Raw genomic sequence first — 7002 nt, forward strand, 5'->3', positions numbered from 1 at the left:
ATCTCACGTCGCTTCCTGGAACCTATCGGCACCTGGCTGGTACCTGTGGTCAGCTCTGTTGATCCAGCGTCCCCGCCTTCTCTCACCTCGTCTTCGCTGCGGTGAATCTGCGGCCACTGAAACCGGTTCCCTGGATGGCTGTCACCGGTCTGATGGACCAGGATCACCCTTGTTAACGGTCGTTAGCAAATAAAAGGTTCATATTGAAGGATTTCCTCTGTGTGACAGAAACCTGGATAAGTGACGGTGAGTTAAGCGCTTTCTCAGAACTATCACCGCCAAACTGTTGGTATTTTAACTCAGCGAGGACGACGGGCCGAGGTGGAGGAGTGGCCACAGTTTACAGAAATACTTTTCACTGTCGCCAACTGTCACCTGTCACTGTCTCCAGTTTGGACCTGAGTATGTTTGAGCTGGGTCATCCTGTTCTCTGTGCGCTGATCTACCGTCCACCTAAATATAACAGCAGCTTTGTTCATGACTTCTCTGAGTTCTTGGCTGAAATAATGACAAAGTAGGACAAAGTTTAATCCTGGTGATGTGAGTATTCATGTGTGTTGTCCTACTAAACCACTGGCAAAGGACTTTTTAAACCTACTTGATGCTTTTAATGTGTTGCAGTCTGTCACTGGTCCCACTCATAAACATGGACACACTCTGGTTTTGTCTCATGGTTTACCTGTTTATGATCTTCAAATTTATGTCGTCTTTTCTGAGCCTGTATTCTTTGAAACTTCTCTTCCCTGTAATATCTCTACTTGTGTCCTCCTACTGCTTCTCGCATGTTTAAACCATCAAGTGCCGCCCAGTTTTCTACCCTTTAGTAAGGCCTTTAATGTTGATTCAGAGCTCTCAGCTTGTGCTGACACTGAGGAGCTGACTCCAAAATTTTTCTCTACTTGTGAAAACTGTCAGGTTAGGGCTGTGTGCAGGCAGGAGTGGAAGTAGAAGGACCCAATGTGCAGACACTTGGAGGCGGAAAGTAACTCAGAACTCAGCTTTCATTGCTGGATGGCAAAAACGTGGCAAAAGGTAACAAAAATCCAAATAAACTTACATGAACAGGCAGACGGAACACACAGCATAAATGAGAGTAGATCACAACACAGACACCAAGAAACACAGGGCTTAAATACACAGAGGGAGCAATCAGGGAATGGGTAACAGGAGGGAAACACAGCTGGGGCAAATCAGGCCTAACGAGACAAAGGAAGCAAAACCAGACACATTAACATCAGACATGGACTTTCAAAGTAAAACAGGAAACATAACAGACTCACAGGCAGGCACTATAACAAAGGGAACGGAGACGTGGGATCAGGGCAGACACAGACACTGACTGGACGTGGGGATACAGCAGACAGGGGAGACAGCAACTATGGAACAGACAGAAAACCAGAACACTAAAACTCTAACCAAACCCCACCCAGAGAACCTAAACTAAGAATAATCCTAAAACCCATAAAGCAAAGCTAGAATATAATGAAATAACAAAATCAAAGAACCAAAAACACAAAACACTGGGTCGACGGCCCAGGGACCCTAACAGAAAACATTCTGGATACTGTTGCTCCTCTGAAGGTCAGGCGGCCTGAATCGAAGTCTGAGCCTGAACGACATCATTCTGCAGGAAAGCAGAACGCAGATGGAAAAAGACAAGCTACAAGTGTCTTATGATATCTTCAGAGATCGCTGGCATAAATATCAGAAAACTGTTAAGAACCAGATATCCGCCTATTTTGCAGGTGTTATTAAGCACAGCCATAAGCCCCGTGTCTTATTTAGTATTTTAAACTCTGTTCTTAACCCTCCCCAACCCAACTGCACACAAGGTTCTGCTGAAACTTGTGAAGCTTTTTTAAGTTTCTTTGTGGACGAGATTTTATCTATTAGAGCACATATTTGACCCCATCTTATGACCCTTCTGTTATTTTTACGCCTTTAGCAGTTTTTAACCATTTTGAACCCGTGTCTCTGTCGTATCTGGTAAAATTGTCACCCAAATCAAGTCTGGCTCTCCCACTGATGTCCTTCCCCCTCGCTTTTAAAGAAGTTTGGACCTATTGGACCTTATATTCAAAGGTTTATAAACAGCAGCCTGACTTTAGGCGATGTACCTTTTAAACAGGCAGTGGTCCAGCCTCTGCTGAGACACCCTGGCTTGGATGCCTCTTTGACCCCCTCAGGCCTATTTTAGAAGTCTTAAGGATATCAGAGCATGGCTGGCTCTGAATGTTTTAAACTTTAATGAAAAGAAGACCGAGGTCATTATATTTGCGCCGAGTGGACCTGGTGTCCCTCCATCTGACTTGGGTCCTCTTACATCCTGTGTCAAACCAATTGTCACCAACCTTGGAGTAAAATGTGACACAGCTCTTAAAATGGACAAACAGGTAAATACAGTGGTGAGAAAAAGCTTTTTTCAGCTGAGGCAGCTCTCTAAAATTAAACCTTTTATTTCTTTTCGTGACTTGGAGAGAGTTTTGCCCACATCTGTGACCACTCGCCTTGATTATTGTAATGGACTTTATATTGGTATTGATCAGGCTTCACTATCACGCTTGCAAATGGTCCAGAATGCTGCTGCTCGCCTGTTGACAGGGACACGTAAACGTGAGCACATTACCCTGTTCTTGCCTCCTTACACTGGTTTCCATTTTAGAATTCATTTTAAATGTTATTGCTTGTTTTTAAAGTTTTAAATGGCTCCTTCTTACCTGTCAGACCTTCTACACCGATACACTCCACAAAGGTCTCTCATCTGACCAGTCACTCCTTGCTGTCCCCATGTCGAGACTGAAACACAGAGGGGACCGAGCTTTCACTGTTGTGGCCCCCAAACTATGGAACAAACGGCCCCTCCGTGTTAGGTTGGCCCAACACTTGAAATGTTTAAATCACTTTTAAAAACACCTTTTTTCAAAAGCTTTTTAGGAGTCGTACCAGAGTCAGTTTGTAGTCAGTTTGTAGTCAGCTGTTGGCCACTCTTAATGCTTTTATTTTGTTAATCTTATTGTTTATTTTACTCATGTTTTAATATTTAATTTACACACTGATTTATTTATCTTCTTTTTCATTTATGTATTTATTGTATTTATAATAATTTCATTGTTTGCTTAATGGATGGTTTTTAACTGCTATCTCTGTTTTATTATTGGAAGCACTTTGGTGACGTTGTTGTTTTTAAAGTGCTGTATAAATAAAGTTGGATTGGATTATGGGCTGTAACAGGCTGACTATGTTACAGAGGATTTCATCCTTTGTCCATCAGGACAGTCAGACAGAAATCTGCTTCCTGTTCCCAGTGTGAGCGTTTGTCAGCCTCACTGATGGAGGACGGCTCTCTCACAGTGTGCAGACATGTTTAATGAGTTACTGCTAACAGTCACAGTTCATCGCAGCAGCTGTTTAATATGGACGTGAAAGAATCAGAGATCCAACATGTCCTCTGATCTGGACCCACAGCAATGATCACTGATCACAGAGTCTGTTACACAGACTGACCGTTCTGTGGTCAAACATGAAAAGGCATCAACGTGACCTCTGACCTTTATCTACAGTGTTTCAGTCTATTTGAACTTTTTACATTGAACCTCATGATCACTGTGATAACATGTGATCATTCAGCCCCACGAGTTCATGGATACACTGGAGGAAATGCATCTTTATTAGAAGGACCAGACCTCAGACCTCACACTTCCTTTCTTCTATTTGTCTGAAAATGAGACGTCAACAGCATCACAAACATTAATGTTTAAAGCTTCCACGTGGTTTACATTTCCTCCATGGAAACAGGAAGTGCTGCTTTTAATTTGAAAACACATTTAAGGATGTGGAAAAGTACAAATCTGGCAGCTTTTGTTGGACAGGAAGTCGGTAATGTGTCTGTGTGACAGCTGTGGAAGCACAGGAGCAATGTCTGTGGGAAAATCCACAGACTCTGTACCACTCGGACATGTTTGAAGGAGGTTTTTCACAATAAAATCCAAGATTCAGTTTAAATGAAACGTCCTTCACCTTGTAAGGAAACATTTTGTGGACACGATGGTTTTCCAGCTAAGAAAGTTAGTCCAGTGAGAGACGGCAGGAGGAGCAGAGGTCAAACAGATGTGAACAGGACACACTGGTGTGTTTCATCTCCACACACAGACAAACCACAGCAACACTGACTCCACACTCAGCCTCCCAGTGACCGTGAGCTTACCCGTGCCACCCTCTGTGGACCCCCCTGTGTCATGTGATGGTGATACAGGACGTTTTCCACACCCGGCTCCACACTGAGTCCTGGCTTCAGTGGGTGAGTCCATCCAGCAGAGACGTGGAGACACAAAGAGCTGCTGGACAGTTTCAGGTGTTCAGTTCAGGTTCATGGTTGTCCACTAGAACCTGATGTAGAAGCTGCAGCATGGAGCTACCACAAGGGACTGTGAGGCATAATCGCGTGCATTTGATTCCTTTAACTGCACCAGTGCAGGACCCTGCTAATGTGCCTGTGTTGCAGAAACCACAAACACCCAGTGTGATCCCTGCTACACCTGTCAGAACCAAGTCAGGGAGGGCAACAGTTAAACCTAAAAAGTTAGATCTGTAAGAGGAAAAAGGGTTGTTGTTATATAATTGTGTTTTAATGGTTTTGTAGCGTGAAATGAATCAAAAACAGTTGTCAAAAAAAGAAGGGAGAAATGGGAAATACAAACAAAAGGTTAAAAATGTGATGCAGTTTGTTTGCCAGATGTTTCTGTCTTTGAGAAAGAAGAAAAATCAAAATCCACTCGAAAGTTCTGTCCTGAGACAAGAAATATTCTGTTTTTGTTTAAAAGGGGAGATGTGGTGTATTCATAATTGGCCCTGGTACATTTGTTGTATGGGCTGTATGTGTTTATTGTTCGATTGTGTAATTACGTGTTACGGCAATGCATGCCGGGAGGCGGTAATGCATTGAGTAGTGATGGCCAAATGAAGCTTTCTGAAGCACTGAAGCTTGTATTGAAAAACGGTTCATTACTCGAAGCTTTTCAACACAGTCCTCTCTGGTGACATCTGGTGGCCAAAAATATGAAGAGCAGCTTGAATCCACAAAATAAAACCAACTGCTTCATAATGATTGCCCACTCTACAGAGTGGAACTCTGTCTCATATTGGGCTGCTGTTGTGTTGCTTTGAACGCGTATTTTTTGGTGTTAAAAAATGTAGTTTATTTGTTTAATAAATTATTTTGACCAGTAAACTTTCTTTGTTTGAACATGCACCATGGTTTGGTCTTTCTTTGCTTGTGACTTCTTGATGTTGGTAAATACAATAATTGAAAAATACCACGTTACATATAACATACATATAATAATGCACATTATGCAGTATGCTTCTGCTGTGAGGTCCTGCCTCCATGTACTTATGCAGTTAATCTCTAGACGGGTATATTTATAAATAATATTATATTAGGGAAATTTTCCTATACATATTTTTGACCTGGGGGTAGAATTGATTGTGAAATGGAAAGGGAAAATGCTTATGAACTTGCAAATTAATAACATGATGCATTTAAGGAAACCCTTTTTCATTTTTATTTAAGAAGAAAATTAGTTCCACTGTGCGATGGCCTCTTCTGTTCCTTTTCGTGGAGATAATTTCTCCTGCCTTAAGGAAAATCCCTTCACATGGAACAGAAGAGGCTGGAGTGCAGAAAAACTGGTAGAGATGCAGTTATGGCTCCACAAACTATCGGCTAAAGAGAATAAATAAATTAAATTGCTGCACATTTTGTAGACTAACATTGTAAGATTATTTTTTAAAATAAAATATATCTTTTTATAACATTAAATGTTACGAGTCAAATGGAAGTTATTTACTGATATTTATATTATGAAAAGCAGATTTTTTACATTTTAAGTTTTTCCCGTTTTCAGATAAAATAAAGACGCACAAAACAAAAGCAAACAGCCAGAACACAAAGCTGGAAAACCCACCCGATTGACCAGAATCAACTCAAAATACTCCCACACAACAGAACCAAATCTCTCAGTAGAATGATCAGTGGTTCACTATCTGCCACCATCAAAACACTCCACAAATCCCGCAAATGATTCACTTCCTTCCATTTGAATCAGGTACCGAAGCAGTTGCGTGCGTAATAAAGCTTCGGACGTCACTGGTCACGTGACTTTTGCCAAACGAAGCAAGCCTCGACACAGTGGCCGTTTATCAATGCCCAAGTACGCGAGTACGTACTCGCGTGCTCGGTGAGTACGTACCCGCCGAGAACGCGAGCACGGACTCGTGATTTGTACAGTCGGAACACCAGCGTACGTGATGATGTCACAGGTCCGGAGTTTTTACTGCCGTCCCCTCTTAATGTAACTGTGAGTAACATGTTATGAAGCTTAACTTTAATCACAGCCAAACCGGTTTACTCAGGAACAAATAAAACACTGAAATATACCAAACATTAACATTTAGAAGTGATCTAAGTGACTTATATATCATTTTTAACCTCAGTAGTGAAACCTCTAATAATAAAAATAGTGTACATGTACATACGTGTACATACCTTAATAAAAACAAGCAGGTGAGATGTTAGAACGCTTTTATTTCTATTCTAGTGGACACTCAATACTATAGACAGCTGCTGCGGTTTCTTTAACCTGAGTAGTGAGAAGACCGCGAGCGGGGGGGGCGATGTGCCGGGAGTCCGCTGTTGAGTTTTGGACGAAATGCATTCTGGGATATATAGCTGTCCCAAGTCTACACCGATGCATGCTCGATAAAATGGGCGGATCGAGAACACATCCGGGACTTTTTCGCGTTCTCGGCGTGATGCGTACTTCGAATTGGAACAGTACTTGGTCTCCGACTGATGACGTATCACGAGTACACGAGAACGCAAGTACGCACAAGTACGCATATTGATAAACGCCCAGTGCTTCTGAACCAGTGTGTTGGTTTTTTCCACACACGCTTCGGAGCGTCAGCTTCAAGCGGGCCATCACTAGCAGTGAGTTAAGAGTT

Source organism: Pelmatolapia mariae, linkage group LG3_W (genome assembly GCF_036321145.2).
Source record: "Pelmatolapia mariae isolate MD_Pm_ZW linkage group LG3_W, Pm_UMD_F_2, whole genome shotgun sequence".
Classification (NCBI taxonomy): domain Eukaryota; kingdom Metazoa; phylum Chordata; class Actinopteri; order Cichliformes; family Cichlidae; genus Pelmatolapia; species Pelmatolapia mariae.